Source organism: Phacochoerus africanus, chromosome 10 (genome assembly GCF_016906955.1).
Source record: "Phacochoerus africanus isolate WHEZ1 chromosome 10, ROS_Pafr_v1, whole genome shotgun sequence".
NCBI lineage: Eukaryota > Metazoa > Chordata > Mammalia > Artiodactyla > Suidae > Phacochoerus > Phacochoerus africanus.
This window is the reverse complement of record NC_062553.1, coordinates 27362787-27388728: the sequence shown is the minus strand read 5'-3', so window position 1 is coordinate 27388728 and position 25942 is coordinate 27362787.

Sequence of the window (25942 nt, the reverse complement as noted above, 5' to 3'; positions counted from 1 at the left end):
AAAATAAAGAAACAGAATACATTATCTGTTAATTTGATTAATTAGAAGAGGTCATATTAAGGTAGGCTTTAAGGAGGAGGGACTTACACATGGACACCAAGGAATTTGCATCTTACTGTCCTCCGTACTGAATCATATTCGCTAGGGTCTCATTGTTGCTCCATCTTGGGGTCATAGGCAGGTCCTGTCTAACTCTCTCTAAAATGCTGTGGTTCTTTTTTTTTTTTTTTGTATTTTTTAAAAATTTTGATAGGACTATAATTTTTTTTTACTGAAAAAACAAAATGACATACTTCAATATCAATTTAACTAACTATATTTAAAAATTATTGTCGGAGTTCCCTTCATGGTGCAGTGGTTAACAAATCCGACTAGGAACCATGAGGTTGTGGGTTCGGTCCCTGGCCTTGCTCAGTGGGTTAAGGATCCGGCGTTGCTGTGAGCTGTGGTTTACATCGCAGATGCAGCTTGGATCCCGCATTGCTGTGGCTCTGGCATAGGCCAGTGGCTACAGCTCTGATTAGACCCCTGGCCTGGGAATCTCCATCCCTCAGCCCTAGAAAAGGCAAAAAGACCAAAAAAAAAATTATTGTCATGTTTCTATTTCTTTTACAGACTCTAAAATATTGTCATTAATCTTTCTCCTTATTCTTACAACACACACCTAGCTCTCCTAAAAAATAAGAATTTTTCCATACCCTTCCTTAGGGCTCTCCCCACCTTAATGTTTGATTGTTAAAATCTAAAAAGAATACGTCATAGTTTTTTTAGACATTAGATTCTTAAACTAGGGTTCAGAAAAACAAGATATTTTTTATTAGCATTTGCAGAATATAATGTCATGCATGTGGAGATATTTAACCATGAGAATATTATATAGTCTTTGAGTAACTTAAATCTAGAACATGATATATTTTTGTCTAGCATAAATCTATGTAACAGCAAGATAGAAAAAAATAAGACATTCTACAAATAATAGTGTATGTCAAAATTTTCAGAATACCTCCATGATTAATATGGGGGAGTGAGAGAAGATAAAGAAATAACTATTGGAGTTCCTGTCGTGGCTCAGTGGTTAATGAACCCAACTAAGGTCCATGAGGATGTGGATTCAATCCCTGGCCTTGCTCAGTGGGTTAAGGATCTGGCGTTGACATGAGCTGTGGTGTAGGTCGCAGACGCTTCTTGGATCTGGCATTGCTGTGCTGTGGCATAGGCTGGCAGCTATAGCTCCAATGGGACCTCTAGCCTGGGAACATCCACATGCCAGGGTGCAGCCCTAAAAAGGCAAGACAAAAAAAAAAAGAAAAAAAAAGAAAAAAAGAAATGACTATGTTTAATCATGGAGGACTGATGAACTCAGGAAGAAATGATTGGAATTCATTCCCTAGTTTACATTAATCCATTTTGAATTATTAAACAAAGAGCAAGACAGAATATTTTGGGAAGAATAATACAGCATTAATGTACATTATGGAGAAATTAGAAAAGTAGAGTCGTTACAGCCCAAGTGACGTGTTCTAATGAATAGAGAAGGTATAAAGACAATATGAATCAATACGAAGTAAAGATATAAAATTTTATTGCCTGCACAGATATAAACAGGAGAGAAAGAAGTGTACAATGAATTTGGGATTTTGATTTGCAGAAGTAGAAGAAGATAATACATTTAACAAAATTAAAGACACTAGATGTATAAGAGAAATTCATGAATTCTTTTTTTTTTTTGGTCTTTTTAGGGCCATACCCACAGCATATGTGGAGGTTCCCAGGCTAGGGGTAAAATCAGAACTGAAGCCACCAGCCTGCACCACAGCCACAGCAACGCCAGATCTGAGCCATGTGTGTGGCCTGTACCAAAGCTCATGGCAATGCTAGATCCTTAACCCACTGAGTGAGGCCAGGGATTGAACCTGTATCCTCATGGATGCTAGTCAGATTCGTTTCCACTGAGCTAGGAGGGGAACTCCAGAAATTCATGAATTCTTTAGGTGTACTAAGTATGAAATGAATGTAGAATACTCAGTAGGTAAAAGCCTAAAATGGCATATCATCCTATTTGTTCTACTTTATAATACTTGCTAGTTAAACATATTTGAACTGTCATTGTTTTTTGTCTCTTTTAACATGGTAATAATCTAATATTATAGCTTGGCTAACTCTAAATTGAAGATGTATCATCTCCTTGGATGTTAATCCAGATCAAATATCATGCAAATAACAAAAAAAAAGAGTTTATATACTCTTTTATACAACATAACAGTTAAAAAGATATTAGCCATGTAAATAATACATCTTAAAGCACGGTTCTCTATTAAAGAGTTACCTAACTATCTTCCTCATTTTAAAGATGTAAAAACTGACACCCAGGGAAGCTAAGGGACACCTATGAATCATCCTGACAGTGGTATTGATAGGACAAGAAAGCTGTACTGAATCCTTTGTTTAGTAGTCTTTGAAATGTCATTCTGCTTCAAACAACAAACAAATGCATAAAATAAAGACAAGGATTTTAAAATTCTGTTACTATGGAAATCCATATTAATGTGCTAATCAGTAGTTCTCATCTTATATCTCCCAATAATTGAAGGCTATAGGGAACTTGAACTAAATTTGGCTTTTTCAGTTTTTGATGGTTTTCATAAATAAGTTCTAGAAATAAACAAATATAGAATTATCCCATTGCACTATGGGAATATTTAATGTTTTTGTCCATCCTTGAATTGGAATATGGTTTAGATTCAGGAAAATATGTCAGCATTTCAAATTTAATTATAGCTATAATAAATAAAATACCTTAAGAAACTTTGTTAAGTCTTCAAAATGCCCATTAACCCACAACCGCTTTGATTTTACCGGAATGCTTGAACTTTTCTTTCAAACTGTCTTTAAATGGAAAGCATCTTGAAATTATTCCAACTCATAAGTTCATAATTAATTACATTTACTACTAAGATTTAGTATATGCACTTCATTTGCAAAGCCATCTGCTATGTTTTCATTAACACAACATAAGACATAACTTACTGAAAACACTGGACAACATTATAAGGAGCTGCTCCAGTGGGGGGGTTGCGTATGTTTGCACGATGGTTATATTTGAATTATCACAGCAGTCTCCAGCCAATCTAGTAATGTGAGTATATTAGATCTCTCTCTCTTTTTTTTTTTTTGCAATTTATTTTTTTCTCAGCACCTATTATACCTTGGCTACAACTTCAGTTTTCACCTAGAGATACAGCCCATTCATATTCTCAATCTCTGCTATCTGTTGAGATTACCTGTTATCAGTAATTTGGTTTATCAGCAATGTGAAAATGGAGATAGCTCCTTGATATCCATGTAGAGGAGTCAAGTACACATTTAATCATTTAGTCATGAAGTTGTAGAGAGTAATGTAGTAGATATCTACAGTTGGTAAATTTTTATTTATTTATTTTATTTTTTTTTGTCTTTTCATCTTTTCTAGGGCCACACTCACAGCATATGGAGGTTCCCAGGCTAGGGGTCTAATCAGAGCTGTAGCCGCTGGCCTATACCAGAGCCACAGCAATGCCAGATCCAAGCCACGTCTTTGACTTACATCACAGCTCACAGCAACGCTGCATCCTTCACCCACTGAGCGAGGCCAGGGATTGAACCCGCAATCTCCTGGTTCCTAGTCAGATTCATTAACCACTGGGCCATGATGGGAACTCCTACATTTGGTAAAACTTTAGATGGTATTCAAGACATGAAATTGTCTGAAGAATATGTTAGAGAAACTAAGGCTGTACCTTTAGACCTTAATATTTAGAGAGAAGATAAAGAGAAGAAGTAATAGAAGAGAATGAGAAGGTATATCCATCATGTGTGAAGAAATGAGGTGACGTTGGATTCCTAGAAGCTCAGTGAAGAAAGTGTACAAAAGGAAGAGAGGATGATCAGCTGGTTCAGACATTGCTGCTCAGTCAACTGTGGGAATGCGAATTGATCTTTACATTTTGAAAAATGAGAAACGTTGATCTCATTGAAGGGGATAGTTTTGTTGGAGTCATGAGGCAAACCTCCCAGTGGAACGGGCTTAAGAAACAATAGGAGAAGAAAATCAGAAAAAATCAGCACAGGTATCTTTTCTGAGAAGTGTGCTATAATACAAAGAGCAATGGAACAATAGTAGAAGCAATAAGGAGAAAGCTGGAGATGCAGAACAAGGGAGAATTTCTGGTGCAATACTCTTGACTATGCAAAACATAGTGAAACCTAATGTAGAAGTGGGGGTGGTTGCATTAGCTAGGATCATAAATGAGTCCTCCATATAAGCAGAAGAGAAACCGAAGTATACTGTCACAGATGCAAGGATGCGTATAGATGTGTAGGTGGGAGATTTTGTAAAATCTCCTCTGACTCAGACTGAGCTTTGTAAAATTTGAAGTAAGGTCAGAGTTAATATTAAAAAGGGAATGGCACTGTTGGAGAAATAAAGAGAAAGAAAAAGATATGGAGTAGTCATTTAGAAAGGTGGAAGAATGAGATAGGAAAATATGATTTTTCCAGGTACTGTTAAGGACCACTTGAGGGTTTTGATACTGACATTAAAGTGAGAATAGTCAGCACTGTTTTGTTTTGGTTTTGGTTTTTTCCTCAGAAACACTCAGTTCTGAAGATACTGGCCTGCAGTAGGTTTACTCTTGGCTTTAACTGTTATAGTTTTAATACAGCAAGTATGTCAATAAGAGACAAAGGAACAAAGATACTGATGGTATATGCAAAAGGTTATAACTTGTTAAGAAAGAAAATGATGTCACAGGGAATTAAGGAACAATCAAATTTGATAGAACAATAAACGTTGAACTCTAGATTCCACTGGAGCCAAAGATTTGTTAGAATATTGAACTACAGGAGTTCTCATCGTGGCTCAGTGGTTAACGAACCTGACTAGGAGCCATGAGATTGCAGGTTCGATCCCTGGCCTCACTCAGTGGGTTAAGGATCCGGCGTTGCTGTGAGTTGTAGTGTAGGTTGCAGATGTGGCTCAGATCCCACGTTGGTGTGGCTGTGGCATAGGCCAGCAACTACAGCTCCGATTAGACCCCTAACCTGGGAACCTCCATATGCCATGGGTGCGGCCCTAGAAAGACAAAAAAATAAAAAAATAAAAAAAAATTGAACTACAATGACTAAACTGAAAAAAATGGGAAATGATGGTTGAGTAGATGAAGGTACAAAAACAGGTTATGAAGGGCTACACTTATTATTAATAAGAATAGCTGAATGGGAAAAGGATATGACCTGGGACACATTAGAGATACAGGGAGGGAGTTTGAGAAGCTAAAATGTTAAGAGCACTGGAAGAATTGTGATGATGTCAGTAATGCTGAAGAGGCTGCCAGTGATCTAGGAAATAAAATTTTGCAAATGAGCAGTAGAGCCTTGGGATGTAGATGAACATGACAAGGAGAAGTAGGTTGAAGAGTCTGAAAACAGGAAACTCAAAATTAAATGCACATTTTTTATTTGTTTCCTCTACTAGAAGATAAGCTGCATGAGGATACAGATTTGGGGTTTTTATTAATTGCTCTACTCCAGTACCTAGAAGGGTGTCTGACATACACTAGCCATGCATTTGTTGAGTGAAAAAAACCATTACAGAAAAAAAATCTAGAAGACAGAAATAGCTCAAAAACCAAATACACACACACACACATTACTTTGGATACATTTTGTTCAGTTTTCAATGGTGACTCAGAGAAAGTCGTAAGCAATTCTTCTTGGAAAGGATGAATCAGAAAAGGATTCAGAGAAAAGGTGATTCATGATCTGAATTCCTGGAATATAGTTATGTGTTGTCAAGACAAATGAAAAGAGAAGGATGGGTAACTGTTATGTCAGTTAAAAAAAACTGACAAGGAAACGGTGTGTCAGAACAGGTATGAAATAATTTATACTTCTAAAAAGTAATTTTGTTATTATTTTACAGTAACAATAGAATGGTTGAAAATAATTCAAAATGTGCTGACAAGGAAAAAGACGATAACAGTTACAATCTACTTATTCAGAAATAGCCATTGTTATCAATTTGTTAGTTGTTCTGTATCTGTAATATGCATGAATAGATTTTAAAAATATAAGTGGTAGTATGTTTCAGAAAGTTTTTCATGACTTATTTTCTTAATATATAAAGATCTGCCTCATTATTTTTTGATAACAGCATAGTAGTGGTAAGGGGTTTGGGTGGGAAATCTATGATAATTTATTCAAATATTTCCTTATTCTTTTTCTTTTAGATGGGTGTATCAGTCAGATTTCTCCAGAGAGACAAAACTAATGGGGTGTATGTTTGTTTACATATCTATGTATCTATATTTACCTGTATTTCTTTACCTCTGTCTCTATTGAGAGAAGGAGAGAGACAGAGAGACAGAGGAGAGGAAACCACTTTATTTCAAGAAATTGCCTCATGTGATTGTCAGGCTGATACATCTGAAATCTGCAGGGCAGTCTTGCCGGCTGGTCACCCAAGGAAAGGGTAATGTTTCAGTGCAGCCTTGGGTGAAGGTAGTTTATAACAGAATTCCTTCTTTTTCCAGGGACCCTCAGTACTTTCTCTTAAGGCTGTCAACTGATTGCAATATCCACTCATATTTTGGGGGATAATATACTTACTCAAAGTCTACTGGTTTAAATGTTAATCATATCTAATAAATACCTTCAACAGCAATATCTAGATTGGTGCTTTACCAAAAATTGGGTACCAAAGTCAAACCAAGTTGACACATAAAACTAACCATCATAGTGGTTTATAATTTACTTGCCATTGCAAAGCACTATCTTTTGGGAGTTATGAAATAAATATCTATAGGTTATTTTTAGAGCATGATATAAATATTTATTTATGTTATTATAATAGTAATTTACTATGTCATTATTGATTTTTAAAGTTTTTTTTCTAAAAATGGAATTGCTGGGAAAAGGTAATGTTGCATGTTAAATATGAAATATATTATCTTCCAAATGCTACATCGATGTACACTCTGCATCTGTGAAATTGCAAGATATATTCAAGATTTTTCAGTAATTCTCCATTACTACCAACCATAAAATATAGGATTTAATTTATTCACTGTCCAATCCAATCTATAATTATCGAGTTCCTTCTATTCTTCAGGCATTGGGGAAGTAATCATACAATGAAGTCATTGCCCTCAAGGAGATTAAATCTAGTGGGAGAAATATATACAATCAGATAATTATAAATGATATAGAAAGTGCTATGTAGTTGTCTGCACAGGATATGACAGCAGCATACAGTAAATGCCTTCTTGATTCTCTTAGAATTTGGGAGGAAGGGACTTAAACATTGCGAGAGAGCCATAACCAGAAAGGGATGACATTTCAGAAACAAAACCCTGCATGAGCAAAGGCTCAGAGGTTAGGAATTATAGTGTCTCTGGGGACTGTATACACAGTTTCATATAGTTTGAGCATGAAGTGTGAAATCAATCATGACAGAAAATGGGGCTGCAAAATTAGGCTATAGTCAGATCATAGATGACCTTGAAAGCTATTTTAATGAGCTTGCATTTTATGTGCTAGATGATGAGAGGATTTTGCAGGAAGCTGGGCAGGACCTGGAAATGATAATATTCACATGGCTGAAGCACTGTGTAGAGAAAGGGTTTAAGCAGTGCAAGGGTGATGGCAGAATAACTGGGGGAACTGAAGCAAGGTGTAGTTTTGAAATAGTTGGCACTGGCCAGACAAATGAGGACCTTATTTGAATAAGGAATTTATCTTACCTGCAATGAAGAATTCAAGCAGAGGATTAATATGATCAAATTTAAATTTTAGAAAGATCGGCTTCAATATGAAGGGTGGATTGGTGTAGTGGGGATACTCACTTGATGAAATGTTAGTTAATATTTGCCAGATGAAAGATTACTGTCTGTAAAATTTTAAGGTATTCTATTAATTAGTGAGAAATACAAGTAACTCAAAAAGAAAAGAGTTCGCTTTCCTACACTTTCCCAATTTTCTAAAATCATTGTTTTTCATTTTTTAATGTAATGGGTTGCAAGGAAGTCCAGAAAATAGTACTCATTTTCAGGCATGAACCAATTGGGTATTCCAAGAATCAGTAGTGAAGGAGTACAATCTTAACTTTATTATTGATGAAGATAAAGGTATCTAGGGAAGGCAGTACTTAACCCCAGTCTCTTCATTACAGGAAGGCACATTAGGAGGAGTGAATAGTCAATATTAAGCACCAAATTACCTTATCCTCCAATTCCTGAGCTATGGCACTTCTTTGGAAGATTAAGGGGAAAGAAAGAGGCAAGAGCCATTTCCAATTTTTTTCCCCTCTTAACCTACTGGATTTAACCACAAATCAATGACTGACCTCCTCACAGTAGGGTAGCTGTGGTTACCGCCTTTTAGGATGATAAGTCTCTAACCTCATAAAGCAATTCTCTAAGTACCAGTGACTGCTCCTTTGGTTCCATTCCTTAGACCATTTGTCAGCAGATTAAGCTTATATTCTCAGAAGTCTCTGAAATGGGTCAGATTTGTCTTTAGTAAATTTCTTTCAGGTCATTCTATTTGCAAGGCTGAAAATTCATTTATCATTCTGTTTCCTATTACAAATTTTGTTCAGCCACATTATCTAATGTAATGTATTAGAGATTCTGTAATGAGATGAAATACAGTCATAAAAGAATTCTATTATTAAAATACTGGTCCCCGCAATAATGAAATGTCAGCCACATTGAGACACCCTCAATTTTAATGAAATTTTTTTTCTATTATTAAACTCTAAAGACAAACAGAACATTAAAGTTTTAAATTTTCTTGAAAAAAATTAAATTCAGAAACAGAGAAGGAAATTTTAAAGTCAAATTTTACTATTTTTAAAATTAAAAGTCTAAAATCCAAAATCATTGTTATTTTTTTTCCCCAAATTCATCCTTCCCACTTTTTTTTTTCCCTTAATTTTGGGAAAACTTAGTGTCAGGATGGGGTTTGGATCTTTTAGAAGCCCAGCTGTCTTTTACTAGAATGGGTGTGGTAATTTCACTGCCTCAGAAGTTGTATTAATTTAACGACATTTTTTTTTAGCTTTATTTTGAAGTAATTGAATGAGTTAAGACAATAGATGTATAAGAATATTCCAGCAGTGAGCTCATACTTTCCAAATTAGGAAAATACGTATTCTGAGCCCTCAGGCTAATTATCTCACATTTAATTTACAATTAGTTCCTGGAACTCTGGTTGTAGTTTTGTAAACACACACAGACAAACTCGTGGTATAAAACAACTAGGACTTGAGTGAATGTGGAAAGGTGGAGAAACTCTTTAACCTCACTAGAATGCTGGCTGGCCTTTGCCAGTTGTCAGAAATTCATGACCCATGAGCCTAAACTGATCTGGGTACTCTACATTCTTGGGGGTAACAATCTATACATCTACTCTCTGAGAGTAAAATTGAGATATTTGAGATGTTGCTGACTTCTCACAAATTTCAGAAATTTATGGTGATTGCACTAATATCCTATGCGTTACTTTCCTATCCATTATATCCAATTATGCTTCACTCTCCCACCAATCAGGAATTGTGTGTAAACTCTAAATAGTAAAAGAAACAACAATGTCTTTTATGAGAAGGCATTCCTGGGTTGTGTGCTGTAGTGTTTCTACTGACTGTCATAACAGAATTGCTTAGGTCTGCAAAACCTGCCTCTTACCAAAGGATCTTTGCTCATCTGCAATGAATCCCTCCAGAGCCAGAATTAGTCCTCGTGCTACCAGGTGCCTCTTGAGCATGTGTTCAAGCCACAGGAATCCAAGTTTAGTCAGCGCTTCATTAAATTATAAAAAATAACATCTTTCTCCAAGTATGATTTTCATTCATTCATACATCTGCTCATTTATTTAGAATTTTTTCTTCACCTTTTTTTCCTTTTTTTCTGTGAATATGTGCAGTTCCCTCATTTATTCTTCCTTTTCTCCCAAAGAAGACCTGAAGGCTAGAGCAATTTTTCTCGTATACTCCCTACTGGTAAATGAATAGGTGGGCTGTTTGAATCAGGGAATCTTCATTTTGATCAGAGAGAACACTTTCTGAGATCCTAACAAACTATAAGCAAGTTCGACTCATTAGTTGCCTTACTGAGTAGAAGGGAAGGTGAGCAGATGTCATCCAACCTGGGAAGCTTATTCAGATGTGTTAGTCATTGATGATGCTGGGTGGTAGAGGACTCTGTGCATATTTGATTAGATTCTTCTCTGGAAGTTCTGTTTATCTACTCCCTCCTCCCAAACTAGTTTTGGCTCTAGAGATAAGGAGCAATAACTTGGGAGCTTTATTTAGGAACTTCTGGTAACTTTTAATAACTTTAAATACCTAGGAAAAATAGGCTCTTTCTCCATTTCTACTATCCTTCATAAATTATCAGAGACATCCTCCCTGATGGGTCAGGGAGATAGTGGGTTTCTGCTACTCCCTCATGTGAACTGAAGAGTCAGCTTGGCACTCAGGCTTGGTGTATTATACCTGCTGTGCTCTTTTCTTAACCGTTTACTTTCTTTCCAATTCCCATAGTTATTGATTTCAAATAATAGAGTCATGGCAATGGTGGAGATAACCTGTCCACCACAATTGGGTATACAGTACAAACTTTCAGTGTAAAATTTGGGTATCCTGAAAACATGTTTTTATCATTTTTATTGTAAAGTAAACATATATATATAATATATATGTAATGTATAAATTATAATATATAATTATATGTATAATATGTATTTTATGTATAATATATATATAAATCACCATAAACAAATGCATTGCTTAAAAAGGTATCATAAGGCTAACCTCCATATAATTTCTTTACACCCAGATCAAGAAATACAACTTTCCACCCACCTGTGTCCTATCCCAACTTCAAATTTCTTTTTACCTACAAACAGCCATAATCCTGACTAATGGTAACACTTTCTTAAATTTATTTACAGTTTTATCACTAAATGAACATCTCTAGACGTGATAGTTTGCCGTTTTTTTAAGTTGTGATATATTTTGAAATTCTTTTTATATCTATAAATACCCTCTTCACCACATTTATTTTCTTATAGTTTATTTCTTTGGTGATTCAACAGTCTGGGTTTTTCTGGCTGCATATGAACAGCTGGATCCAGAGGCTTGATCAGAGTCTTGTCTGATCCTTTGGTCAAGACTATAGACAGAGGTGTGTTCTTGCAGAAGAAGGCACATGGCATCTAATTGTTAGAGATGCTATCGATATTCTTTTTTTTTTTCTTTTTGTCTTTTGTCTTTTGAGGGCTGCACCTGTGGCATATGGAGGTTCCCAGGCTAGGGGTCAAATTGGAGCTGCAGATGCTGGCCTACGCCACAGCCACGCAGGATTCGAGCTATGTCTGTGACATACACTACAGCTCACAGCAACACCAAATCCTTAACCCACTGAGCAAAGTCGGGGATTGAACCCACCTCCTCCTGGATATGAATCAGGTTCATTAACCACTGAGCCATGACAGGAACTCCTAGAGATGCTATCAATATTCAATGCCTCATGTGCCCAACAATTCTTTGGGTGTTTGAAAAACAGTGACACTAAGTCAATCACTTCATTCTTATTCATTAGTTGAAATGATTTTTATAAAGAGATAAAGAAACATTTCACATCATCTAGTATTTGGTTATGCAGCGGCACAGTTAGCATAGGAAAAATGGGCTAAGTAGTTACAATTTCCTCATGTTTACTAGTTTTCAAAGTAATGGATTGATTCCCTATCATCTTCCAAAACTGACCAATTGGCTTTTTCCTATTTTATTAATTTTAATTCATAAATTCAAATGAATATAATGTTTCAAACAATGGAAATTATTATTCTATCTGAAGCTCAAATTTTAAGTAAATGGGGGATTTTTTGAGTTAGTACTTTAAATTTTTTATTGTTGCTGTTTTATTCCTTTGACATCACCCTAATTGACAGATACGACCCTACTTCACTCTGATAGCCTTCTCAGTATTTGTTATGACTAAGATAGTCCAGGGTCATCATATACATTTTCTGCCTCAGACCTGGAATCAGCATCTCTTCAAGGGGTGTTGATTTTTTTTTCATGGGTAATGGAATTTCAAAATACAATGTCCACTGTAAAGAGTCCTGTGAGCATCCAAGGTTGCCATTGTTTCCAGACCCGTTCGCACTGATACTTCCAATTTAAATTTAGGCCTAGCTTTTTAAATGTAATCTTTTGTATTAAATCTACATGTTTTTTCCCATTCTGAGAATTCTTCTCCCACAGGATATAATGGCTGAGAGAATTAAATTAAGCCCATAATTTCTCATTAACTTTATCCCACATTATGCACACAACAGTCTTACCAATTGTGGCATTGTAACTCTAAATCTTACACAGCATTTCCACTATGGATGTGTATGTCTCCAAATTTCTTCTTTTTATTAGGATACCAGTCATACTGGATTAGAGCCCATCCTAATGACCTCATTTTAATTAATTACTTCTCTAAAGATACTGTCACCAAATAAGGTCACATTCTGAGGTACTGCATTGGGTTAGTACTTCAACATATAAAATCTGAGGAAAAATAATTTAATACATAACAATATTTCATTTTAATTGAAGTATGATTGATTTATAATATTAGTGTCAGGTGTACAGCATAGTGGTTCAGTATTTTTTATAGTTTATACTCCATTGAAATTTAATATAGGATAATAGCTATAATTCCCTGTGCTGATAATTTTCTACTGTTTAATTATATGTGAATTGATTTTCCTAAACTTTTAGAAGAAAGTGTGGTTCAGGGTACTTTTTCTACCTTCACAGACTTTCCTCTTCTGCTTGCATAGCGAGCAAATGCATGGTGACTTGATTTTTAAGATTTCCTGGCTCTATCATTTCCTTCACTTATATGTGGGTTTTTAAAACTTTCTGATATCATGTTCCTATTGCATTTTGATTAAACTCTTAGGACATTTTCCTCAGTGTGGGACCCCATCCTGGAAAGAAGTTCTGGGTTTCAGTTTCAAGAGTTTATGGATGGCTACTCTAGTCCCTTACAGATATTACCATAGACCCCTTGTACTACTCACCCTTCTGGATTGGGCAGAACCTCTCCCCAATTTCAGCTGCTGTTATGAAATTTTCTCACTGTGGTCTTTAGTGAGTACCTACTGACTATTTTGGAGGTCTTGTTTCTCAGGTCCATCGGATACCCTGTTACTATCTTTGCTTTCTCCAGCACAGATGCTGATACCATGCGAGTTTTTTTTTTTTTACTGTGACTTGCATTTTTGAGTTCACAAAAATAACTTTTCATCTGCTTTAGTTTTAAGAGTAGTTCCTATGTTTTTCTGTTTTGTTTTGTTTTAGTTTTTTTTTTTTTTTCATTCTGCTATTTCCTCTCCTTGTTTTTATTCAGGGGTTTATATAAACTCAAAAACTATTCCACCACTGTTCTCTTCAGCAAGAGATTTTCTTGATTTAAATGAATGTAATTACTCATTCAAATAATTCTTCCCCCCCTTTTTTCCTTTAATTCTAACCATTCCCTCACATGCGATTTTGACATCTGAGGGTCTCCGGGAAACATGGCCTCAGCTGAACACCAGAGCATAAAAGAATGAATTGAATTCTTTGTTCTTTGATGTTCTGTTGCTTTTGTGGCCTCTTATCACTTCTGGAAGATTTCTGGGTGCTTGCCTCTGACTTGACAAATTGATGTGCCCTCTCTAGCCACAGGGCAAGCTGCTGCTCTTCCAGTCCATCCCAGAGAAAATGCTTTTAGGGCTCTTTCTCAATGCCCCTGGTGCTGAGCAAAGCCAGTCCTCTTTGTTCTCTGATATTCTTCCAAGGCCATCTTTTCCAAATAGCTCTATATGGTTGAAATGGCAGGTAAAGGGTGAGGGGAGTTTCTCACACACACACACGTACACACAACCACTAATGACCCCACCAGGGTTAATATTTTATGAAAAAGTTATAATTGCATGTACAATTGAATCAGGACTTCATATCTAGATTTCATTGCTTAAGCAGCTGCTTGGTCTCTTATAGTAAAAAATATATATATATATTATACTTATATATTTCTACCCAAATAGATTATACTCATATATTTCTATTCAAAGTGTATAGAATCTAACTGTGGCAAAATGATTTGATTAAAAAATTATATTTCACAAATTGAACAATTTAGACTGCCACCATATTGCTTATTCATGTGATGCATACATCACAATAGCTTGAATCTGAAAATTGGAGAGCAATATTAGTCTAATTGTGTTTCGTATTGTACCTTTAATTGTCATAAATTTCTTGAGCAGTTAACATGGTTTTGAGAATTGTTCCATACCATTCGTATTTTAAAAATACCATAAATGGTTTTTATATTTGATACAATGCAGAAATAAATTCAATATCATAGTTAATATGTAATGATCTGGATTAGGCATTTTAAGCAATATAAAATTCAAAAAGTTCAAGCATACTTCAGTCTACATTTCTTTGAAGGGAATGTTTCCAGTGGACATTCATCTCCCTACAGCCTTGTATTGTGATCAAGAACACGACCCCTGTATTCAGATGACATGTGTCTGAATCCCAGCTCTGTTTGTTGGGCTGTGAATTATGTAGTCATGGATAAATTACTTCTCAGTGCCTCAGTTCCCTGGTCTTTATGGCCTCTATCTCTTCAAGTGTTTGATTAGATGAGTTTATATATGTATATTACGTAGAACTGTGGCTGACACAAGCTATTCATGTGTCATTCTATATAATAGTCTTTGATTTTTTACTTTATTTTTATTTTATTTTTAATAAGTAGAGTTGATTTTCAGCGTTGTGTCAATTCCTGCTGTACAGCATAGTGACCCAATCTACACACACACATATGTATATGTATATGTATATGTGTATGTATATGTATGTCTATAGATATACACATTCTTTTCCTCATACTATCTCCCATCATGTTCTATCCCAAGAGACTGGATTTGAATTAAATCATAGGCCATATTGTGGCATATATTATTTTAAATTTAGGTTTATTGTAGTTAGTATTCCTGCTAGCACAGTTTAAAATATCTCAAAAATCTTGTTGGTAAAATTAAGATGTGAGTAATAAGTCTTTATTCTTTGAATGAGACTGACCATTAATAGTCACTTCTTTACATCTAAATTGAGATAAAAGGTGCTATGTTTCTATGCTGTGTAAGTGACCAGCTGACACTTGCCAAACACTTGTGGGAAGAACTGTTACTGAGCATGTCCCAGAGGCACAGAGTCAGCAAAATCGTTCTTAGTCTGTTAGCCTGAGGAATGTGTGTCTCTAACAGATTGCCAGGAAATATTAACTGCTGCTGGTAGAACAGCTGCTGGTTCAAACAATTTTGATCTTTTTATATCTTGTGTTCATTCTGTTTCCAGGTGGAATTGGTCCACTTGTTAACGAGAGCCGCAGGTATAGTTCAGCAGCTGGTTCAAAAAGTCTGGTCTTCTTAGATGATTTGTTCATTGTGTTTTGACATTGAATTGGCCCACTTGTTTTTGGAAAGCCCCAAGGGAAAGTTTTTACAAAATAGTTTCATAACATTTTCAAGGAGACAAATATATATCCCCTTTTTACTTCCTTTGGCAAGGAAAATAGGCCATTCAGGAAACCCAATTGTAAAACTTTTGCCCTAAAATATATTGAAGAGAGTGATATGAAGCCTGATAAATTAATCAGGAAATAGATAAGTATCCAAACTTTTATGCTCAGCTTTTTCATTTTTTAATGTGGTGTTTGGCCATTACAACAGAGTCTTAAATTTTGCGTGTGTGTGTATAGGAAGGTTTCTGTGGAAACTGTTCTACTGAAGCATGCTTCAGAGGAAGTTAATCACCCTTTACTAGAGAACTTTCCCACTTGGATACAGTAGCAGAATTTTTATATTGTGTTCATCACAGTCTTTAAACTACCAAAAAGAAAATATGTTTTATATGCATATATTTACATATAAATATTCAGATACTATATATAGCTACATGCTACTAAGGTGAAATTTCTTCTATTCCTCTAGGTTTTTGGTTTCAGATATTTTGAAATTCAGTTCTATATTTTAGGGCATCACATTCCCCTACGTCCAATGAATAAATGTCATATGCAAAAACTACCACAGGACTGGAGAAGTCGCCTTCTAGCATATTCATTCTTCTTTCTGGAAAATTGCTGGACTATACAAATATCTCTTATAATTAAAATCCTTAAATGACTCTAATATCATTTTTTTTGGCATATATACCACATTATTCCCCCACAGAGGGAAAAGAAGCATCATGGGCCTATCTCTGTTTCTCTCAATGAAGATAACTTAGTTTCATGAGTATACATAAAAGAATACATACAAGGAGTATGTGTATAATGAGTAGAAAATGGAGACAATTTTAAATAGTTGTATAAAGACAAGCAAACATACCAAGTCAAGTTCAAAATAATACATCTTCTTTAAAGAGAGATTTTATCTTGTTTACTTAGTATCAGTCTGTGCTTTCTTTAGCACACAACTTGTACACTTGACCCCAACAGATTTAGTTGAACAGAACCCAAAAATATATATTCTTATTCTGTTTTTCAAAGAAGTAAATACACAAAGAATGAATGTAAAAGAGAGTGATATTTAGTTTTAAATCTCAGGATGAAAAAGATAACTCTATCTATCTATATATCTTATCCTGATATCCAAAATAGAGATAATTATTACCTGTGTTTCAGAGGATTGGGAAATTAAATGATGCATGAAAAGATTACATATATATGATTACATATATATGATTGTATACATTATATATAAGTATATGTATAGAAATAAGTTAATGATAAACAGCAGATCATCTTTACTATGGAAAAGTTTTAAAGTTTACACTGTACAGAATGGTATATTTTATTATTTCTTTGGATTAAATAATTGTTTTAGGAAAAACCTAATAGGAGAAAAAATTAACAATATTTTAACTGTGTCTCATCTGCAGATGGTTAGACTATGATGAAATAAGGATGAAATATTGGTAGAATTTCTCAACTAATAAAACATCTAATAGCAGATTTTTGTAATATATTAGTGTTTTTTAAAAATCTTAGACCTAATAGGTAATCTACCAACTTAAAATCTATTGCAAGAAATCTATTAATTAACAGATTAAGTAATTTACTGTTGAAAATTATATAACTTTACTTCTAAATCCCTCCTATTTTCAATATTTGCTGGAGAGCTTACATATGTTTACATACATAAGATTTTTTTTCACTGCATTATTTTTGTCTCTGATAACTTTCGTTGAGAAAGAGCAGTTATGAACTTCTGATAACTTAGTATGTGCTGCTGAAGAAGTGTGAACTGAGAAATTAAATCCTACAATAGATTTAGCCACCACTCACACCTCTTAACTGCTTTTATCAGGCTTTAAGAACTGGTTTTCTGAAACCATACTGCCATTTCTGTTAACCTCAATAGACAGTTTTAGGCAAAATATATAATTTGGTTTTCTATATTATTAAGAGCTATTTTATAGAATATTAATTTTTCTTCCTTGGAGAGTAAAAATCAACACAAATAGAAATTTAGCATACAAATGATTTGTCTTTATAGATAACATACTGAAAATGTATCAAAAATATCTTAACGGACATTTTTGTTCATAGGACTGCCTATATTTGATCTTTTTGATAATTTTATGTGATGTTTGAGTAATAAAGCATTTAACTAATGAATTCAAATGCAGTAGAGGCATGTTGGCTCTCAGTTTATATCCTGAAGCATGAAGACTTAATTACCTTTAGTTTATCTAGATAGCTACAAGCAGCATAATTGGTCATAAAGTTATAGAGTGTTTCTTAAAATTCAGACATGATATTTGACTCAAGAGCCTCCTGAATCAGTGAACTCTAATAGCAGACAGAATTTTTTGGTTCTGTTAAGCAGAACCTAACTTTTGGAAAATTCCATGTGTAATGTTTCCTTATTTGTGTATATTATTCTTTTATTAGAATAGATATGTTTTGCAAGAAAGTAAAAAAATAAATGAATATTTTTTGTTATAGAAAAATCTTTTTTGTTTAACATTTTATTTTTAAAATGATTTTTTATTTTTTCCATTATAGTTGGTTTACAGTGTTCTGTCAATTTTCTACTGCACAGCAGAGTGACCCAGTGACACACACACACACACAAACATACATATATGTATATATATATATATATATATATATATATATACATTCTTTTTCTCATATCATCCTCCATCATGCTCCATCACAAGTGCCTAGATAAAGTTCCCTGTGCTATACAGCAGGATCTCGTTGCTTATCCATTCCAAATGCAATGGTTTGCATCTATTAACCCCAGATTCCCAGTCCATACCAGTCCCTCCCCCTCCTCCTTGTCAACCACAAGTCTCTTCTCCAAGTCCATGAATTTCTTATCTGTGGAAAGGTTCATTTGTGCTGTATATTAGATCAAGATATAAATGATAGCCTATGGTATTTGACTTTCTCTTTCTGACTTACTTTACTTAGTATGAGAGTCTCTAGTTCCATCCATGTTGCTGCAAATGGCATTATTTTGTTCTTGTTTTATGGCTGAGTAGTATTCCATTGTGTATATATACCACATCCTCTTAATCCTTTCAACTGCTGATGGACATTTAGGTTGTTTCCATGTCTTGGCTACTGTGAATAGTGCTGCAGTGAACATACGGGTGCATATGTCTTTCTCAAGGAAAGTTTTGTCCAGATATGTGCTGGTTATATCTAAGAGTAATATTGCTTATCCAAGCATATATCCAAGAGTAGGATTGCTGGGTCATATGGAAGTTCCATATTTAGTTTTCTGAAGTAAATCCATACTGTTTTCCATAGTGGTTATACCAATTTACATTCCCACCAACAATATAGTAGGGTTCCCCTTTCGCCATACCCTCTCCAGCATTTGTTATTTGTGGATAGAATAATCTTATTTTTTAATAAAAACAATATATTCACTCCATTCATTTCAGAATAGAAATGTTAATCCCAGTTATTGTGTAGAATGACTAGTTCTCATCTTTTCTTATTATTTTTGACCCTTCAATATTCTCAATCCTTTTTGTAGAAAACTGTCCCCTTAATTCACTCAAATATGGATTTGCTTTCATCACTTCACCAAGATCATCATTTATTCAACTGTGGCCTTTATTTTTCTATATCCAAAAGGCATTTGTCAATGTCCTTTATTACTTATCTCACTCTTTTTAGAAAAATAATGCTTTCGGGACTCTTGAATCTCAGGAGACAGCACTTTCCTCTTTCACCCTTTTATCTATATAGTTACTATTTATAATTCCTTCGCATGCTCATCCCCCTTTGCACTCAATGTTATAGTCCCTCTAGGATTGATCCTAGAGCCTTTTCTTTCATAGACTTTCCTTAGGCAATATTGTACATATTCATGACTTAATTTCAGCTGTACAAAAGTGATCCAAATATCACTGTATTACTTTTTATCAGATAGGAAATACTTATTAAGTGAATAATCAAATAAATAGAGTTCTCATTCCAAGTTATACTATTGTGAACTTTAAAATGCTTTTTTTTTTAATTAAAGCTAATGAGGTCAATTTATTGGGATACAGCCAACTATTTTTTTTTTCGGGGAAGATAATTAAAATCACACAGAGTTTAATTTCTAACTCTATAAATAATTAAAAAACAAATCCCCAAAAGAATATATGAAAATTTTATTCTTATTTTCCACTAAATATATGAATAGCCAGCATAATATAGGATGTGTATAATTAAACAGTTTATCAGCTGAAATGCTCTACTCTGAGGAGATTTTTAATGGTCATATACAGAAAGCATACTGTCCCTCTATGGTTCAATCCAGTGTGAGACTCCAAATTCAGTTGCAGCTCCAACTTTACCAGCATAGAAGTTGAAGTTTAAAATACCATTTCTTAAAATCAAGGCAACAGCTAAAGACTCTACCAGAAAACTGTTAGAGCTCATCCACGAATTTGGCAAAGTCACAGGATACAAAATCAATACACAGAAATTGACAGTGCTAACAATGAAAAAGCAGAAAAGGAAATTAGGGAAGCAATCCCATTTACCATCGCATCCAAAAGAATAAAATACCTAGGAGTAAACCTACCTAAAGAAACAAAAGACCTGTACTCTGAAAACTACAAGCCACTGACGAAAGAAATCAAAGATGACACAAATAGATGGAAAGATATACCATGCTCGTGGATTGGAAGAGTTAATATTATCAAAATGACTATACTACCCAAGGCAATCTACAGATTCAATGCAATCCCTATCAAATTACCAAGGACTACCATTTGACCCAGCAGTCCCACTCCTGGGCATCTATCCAGAGAAAACCACGATTTGCAAAGACACATGTACTCCAATGTTCATTGCAGCACTATTTACAATAGCCAAGACATGGAAACAACCTAAATGTCTATCAACAGAGGAGTGGCTCAAGGAGCTGTGGTACATATACACAATGGAATATTACTTAGCCATCAAAAAGAACGAAATACCAGCATTTTTAGCAACATGGATGGACCTAGAAACCATCATGCTAAGTGAAGTCAGCCATACAATGAGACACCAACATCAAATGCTTTCACTGACATGTGGAATCTGAAAAAAAGGACAGACGGAACTTCTTTGCATAACAGATGCTGTCTCACAGACATTGAAAAACTTATGGTCTCTGGAGAAGACAGTTTGAGGGGTGGGGGGATGTGCTTGGGCTGTGGGATGGAAATCCTGTGAAATCAGATTGTTATGATCATTATACAACTACAGATGTGATAAATTCATTTGAGTAATAAAAAAAATGAAATAAATAAATAAATAAATAAATAAAATCAAGGCAACAGAAGACTAATCAGAGAATACCAGTTTTTGGAGTTCTGGTTTTGGCTCAGTAGAAACGAATCTGACTAGCCTCCATGAGGACACAGGCTCAATCTTTGACCTTGCTCAGTGGGTTAAGGATTCAGGCATTGCAGTGAGCTGTGGGGTAGCTGCAGATGTGGCTTAGATCCTGTGTTGCTGTAGGTGTGGGGTAGGCCAGCAGTTACAGCTCCAATTTGACCCCTAGCCTGCAAAACTCTATATGCCTCGGGTAAGGCCCTGAAAAAAACAAAACAAAACAAAACAAAACAAAAAACAGAGAGAGATAATAGCAGTTTTGGTTTAGAAAGAAAATGAAGCAATGCGTAAGCACAGAGATTACTCAGTTTTTGACATATAACTAGTAAAATTGAACTCTCCTGTCTTGGATTTAATGTTTGCTTCCTAAGAAGCTTCCTCATTGGTAAAGTGGAAATTCTGAGGTATTCCTAAAGTTATTTGATGAATTAATCAATGACTTACATTAAACTACTAGACTGTGCTTATCTCATATCAGGAGCTCATTAAATATTTGTTATTTTTCTTGTCTTTTGCATCTCAGTGATCTCTCTTTTTTTCTCTTAAGATGTCACCCAATTCCAATACGAGCCATCCTATCTACGTGTATGTATGTATGCATGCATCTATCTATATATCTATTTATATATTTTACAGAGGTGTTGCTATATTTTCTTATCCACTAAGATCTTAAATGATAACATAGTTTGTGTGTGTGTGTGTGTGTGTGTGTGTGACCTCAACAGAGAGAAGAAGATAAAATTAGATAAGGATCCTTTCTAAACTACTGGTTAAGAGTGCAGACTATACTTTCAGAAGCAAGTGAGTTTGAGTCTGATCTTGGTCCTTATAACTTAGCTACATTATATTTCTAAGACTTTATGTGAAAAATTAAAACTACAATGAAGAACTGCCTGTGATGTTCACAATATCTGCATCTATATAATAAAGCACTCAATAAATTCTACCTCTTCTTTCATTATCACCCCTGAAACTACTAGATTCATGAAACACCTGACTATTCTTTATTATGTTTACTTATAAGGGTAGTCTTAATACAAATATGAAGGACTGGGATTATATAGATACTTGTATAATTTAATGTCAGACATGATTTTTGAAAAGCTTTTAAGGAAGAATTAGTTTCTATAATATCTAAGTAAAGTTTTATTTCCCTAGGTTTCCTGACGTAATAAATGAAACTCTGAAAGTCCCAAGGAGATTTAGCCAAGGTCTCCTTCTTTAAGTTCATACTAATTCCCTCATTTCTTTTTGATTTATCATAATCTAGGATTCTACACCCCCTCTACTTGCAAAATTAAATTAAAGTGCTTAGTTTGCACTTACTGTCCTGTCCCAGGCTCCCTTCCTAGCAGGCTTGTAATATTATTACTTAGTCAGACTTGAGCTTCCCACTAAAAACAAACAAGCAAAAAAACTTAATTCAAGTTTAAATTAATGAGGTAAAGAGTTTATAAAATCTGCATATTTTACTATTTTATGTTTCCCACAGTTTCAATGTTAAAGAGAAGTTTTCAGGAATGTTTCATACTAAAAGCAAGGAAATGACCCATTAAGTAAACATTGACTATTTTACATTATTTTTTCTTCTTTGGGTTCATTGATTTTAGTATAATACTTTTATTTGGGACAATTTCTCTTTGAAGTAACTTTATAAGGAAAGACTAGGAAACAGTTGTCTATTAAGTTCCATTAATATTTCATCACCTGCCTTAATATGTTTTAATTATTTTAAGGGTTGGAATGAAAAGTAGGATGACTAGTATAACCATGTTATATGCAGTTTTGAATATTATATAAAAAAGAAGTTAATGCTTACTACAAGGATAATATTTTAAAGATTCAGTAGTCCAAAAAATTTTCCCATGTATATGCCTATTTGATAATTTTTAAATTATATTGACATAAAACATTGCAGGTCTGCTATGTTTTATACATCAGACTGGCAGTCCTTAGTATACAACTTAATGCCAAATATCTGCTCCAGCATATTAAAAATATAATTGAGGAGTTCCCACTGTGTTGCAGTGGGTAAAGAATCCAGCTTGGGTTTCTGTGGAGTACAGGTTCCATCCCTTCCCTGCACAGTACATTAAAGAATTTGGTGTTTACTGCAGCTATGGCATAGGTTGCAGCTATGGCTCAGATTCATTCCCTGGTCTGGGAACTTCCATATGCCATGGGTATGGCTGCAAAAAAATGTAAGCGAATAAATTAAACATACAAACGAAAATATCAGAGTCAATTAGGGTGTATTTTATTGGGATATTCTTCTCTGGCTTTTTATGTATTACTTCAATGATACCCAATAACTTTTCATTGGTCTTTATCATTAACTTATTTTACAATTGAGGAAGTTGAGGCATAGAAATATTCAGATATTTGACCCAGGGCCCAGAACTAGAAAGTTCTGTGCTAGGATAATGACCCAGAGTACAAGACTCCTGTGCCTATTACACTAACTAGACTTATAACTATACACATTCAATCTATCTTATACAAGCTCTATGTTTTAACATTAATTATGAAATATTATTTACATGTTCATAATTGAACATTAAACCTTAAAGTTTTTAAAAAAACTTGACAAGAATGATATTGCAAATTTGAAATTTGCTCATAATAGGCATTACATACAAATAAAATTGTTAATATTTAAATATAATTTTAAAGGCTGTGGTTCTGTTTGATGTATTACTCAGACACAGGAGGAAGAGTTCCAACATAACGCATCTAAAAGCTGGAGTGGGAAGGAATTAAAATAATTAAATTGTTTACACACCATCAAACAAATTCCCTCAATAAACAAATAAAGGAAGCAATTAGTTTAAATAAGACAGCAAAAGTCTTATTTTTTTGAGGGTATGTCCAATAAGTTTGAGTCTATTTCCCAGCAAGAGTTTTTCCTACCTTGTATTCACTGGCTTAATTTTCCCAATCAAAAACAATCTCTATGAAAGATGAAGCAAGACTGTGACATCTTATTGGAAAGCTTTTTTTTTTTTTAACCATTATTCTGGTAGGCAGACTAATAGCTCCCCAAAGATGTTCAAGTTATAATTACTGGTGTTAAAGCTGTGAATATGTTACCATTACATGACAAAAGAGAGTTGTAGTTGCACATGGAATTAAAGTTGTTAGTTTGTTGACCTTAACATATGGAGAGCATTCTAGATTATCCAGGTAGGTTCATTGTAGCAGTCACATGAGTTCTTAAAAATAGAAGAGAAAGCAAGAAAAATGGGTCAGAGAGATACAGATACAACAATGGAAAAAGAAGGCAAGACAGATGGCAGCCTATGAAGGATTTTATACTCTGTTGCTAATTTGCAGAAGTAGGGAGCCATGACCAAGGATGAGAAAGATGCCCTTAGTTGATAAGGGCAGCCCCAGATTACAGGGAGCAAGGAAATGGAGACCTCTGGACAATTGCCTAGAACTAACTGAAATCTGCCTACCCCTGAGTGATCATGGAAATGGATTTTCTCCAAGAGCCCACAGAAAGGAATGCAGTGTGTGCTGATTTATTGGTTTTAGCCAGGGAGACAGTGTTGGACTTCTGATTTCTAGAACCATAAGATAACAAATTTGTATTATTTTAAAATCATTAATAGAGTTTTTAATAATTTGTTATTTTGTTATTATAGTAATAAGAAACTCATGCACTCAGAACCTATAATTCTCCACTCAAAATACTGTTCTGTCAACTCTCATTACTTTTCATTTTGAACATCTTAACATGCAAATAGTGACCCAATGCTCTGATATAATAGAACAGTCAAACTGCAAGAAATTGATCTTTAAAAGTTAACAGCCAATATTCTATTTTTAAATTGTCAACTCAGAAAAACAATGCATCCAGAAAATTAAAAATGTATACTTGCGTGGTATTATAGCTATGCATAGAAATAACTAATTAGCTTTTATTTCATCACAAAGCCTTAAGGTTGTCTAATATTTTACAGACAGACTTCTTTTTTTTCTTGTTTTATTATTTTAATTTTTTTCTGCTGTACAGCATGGGGACCAAGTTACTCTTACATGTATACATTTTTCCCCCACCCTTTGTTCTGTTGCAATACAGGTATCTAGACATAGTTCTCAATGCTACTCAGCAGGATCTCCTTGTAATCCATTCCAAGTTGTATCCAATAACCCTAAGCTCTCAATCCCTCCCACTTCTTCCCTCTCCCCCCGGGCAGCCACAAGTCTATTCTCCAAGTCCATGATTTTCTTTTCTATGGAAAGGTTCATTTGTGCTATATATTAGATTTCAGTTATAAGTGATATCATATGGTATTTGTCTTTGTCTTTCTGACTCATTTCACTCAGTATGAGAGTCTCTAGTTCCATCCATGTTGCTGCAAATGGCATTACGCCATTCTTTTTTATGGCTGAGTAGTATTCCATTGTGTATATATACCACCTCTTCCGAATCCAATCATCTGTCAATGGGCATTTGGGTTGTTTCCATGTCTTGGCTATTGTGAATAGTGCTGCAATGAACATGTGGGTGCATGTGTCTCTTTTAAGTAGAGTTTTGTCCAGATATATGCCCAAGAGTGGGACTGCAGGGTCATATGGAAGTTCTATGTATAGATTTCTAAGGTATCTCCAAACTGTTTTCCATAGTGGCTGTACCAGTTTACATTCCCACCAGCAGTGCAGGAGGGTTCCCTTTTCTCCACACCCTCTCCAGCATTTGTTATTTGTGGACTTCTTAATTATGGCCATTCTGACTGGTGTGAGGTGGTATCTCATGGAAGTTTTGATTTGCATTTCTTTATAATCAGCAATGTTGAGCGTTTTTTCTATGTGCTTGTTGGCCATCTGTATATCTTCCTTGGAGAACAGTCTATTCAGGCCTTTTGCCCATTTTTCCACTGGGTGATTGTTTTTTTTGCTGTTGAGTTGTGTAAGTTACTCACATATTCTAGAGATTTAGCACT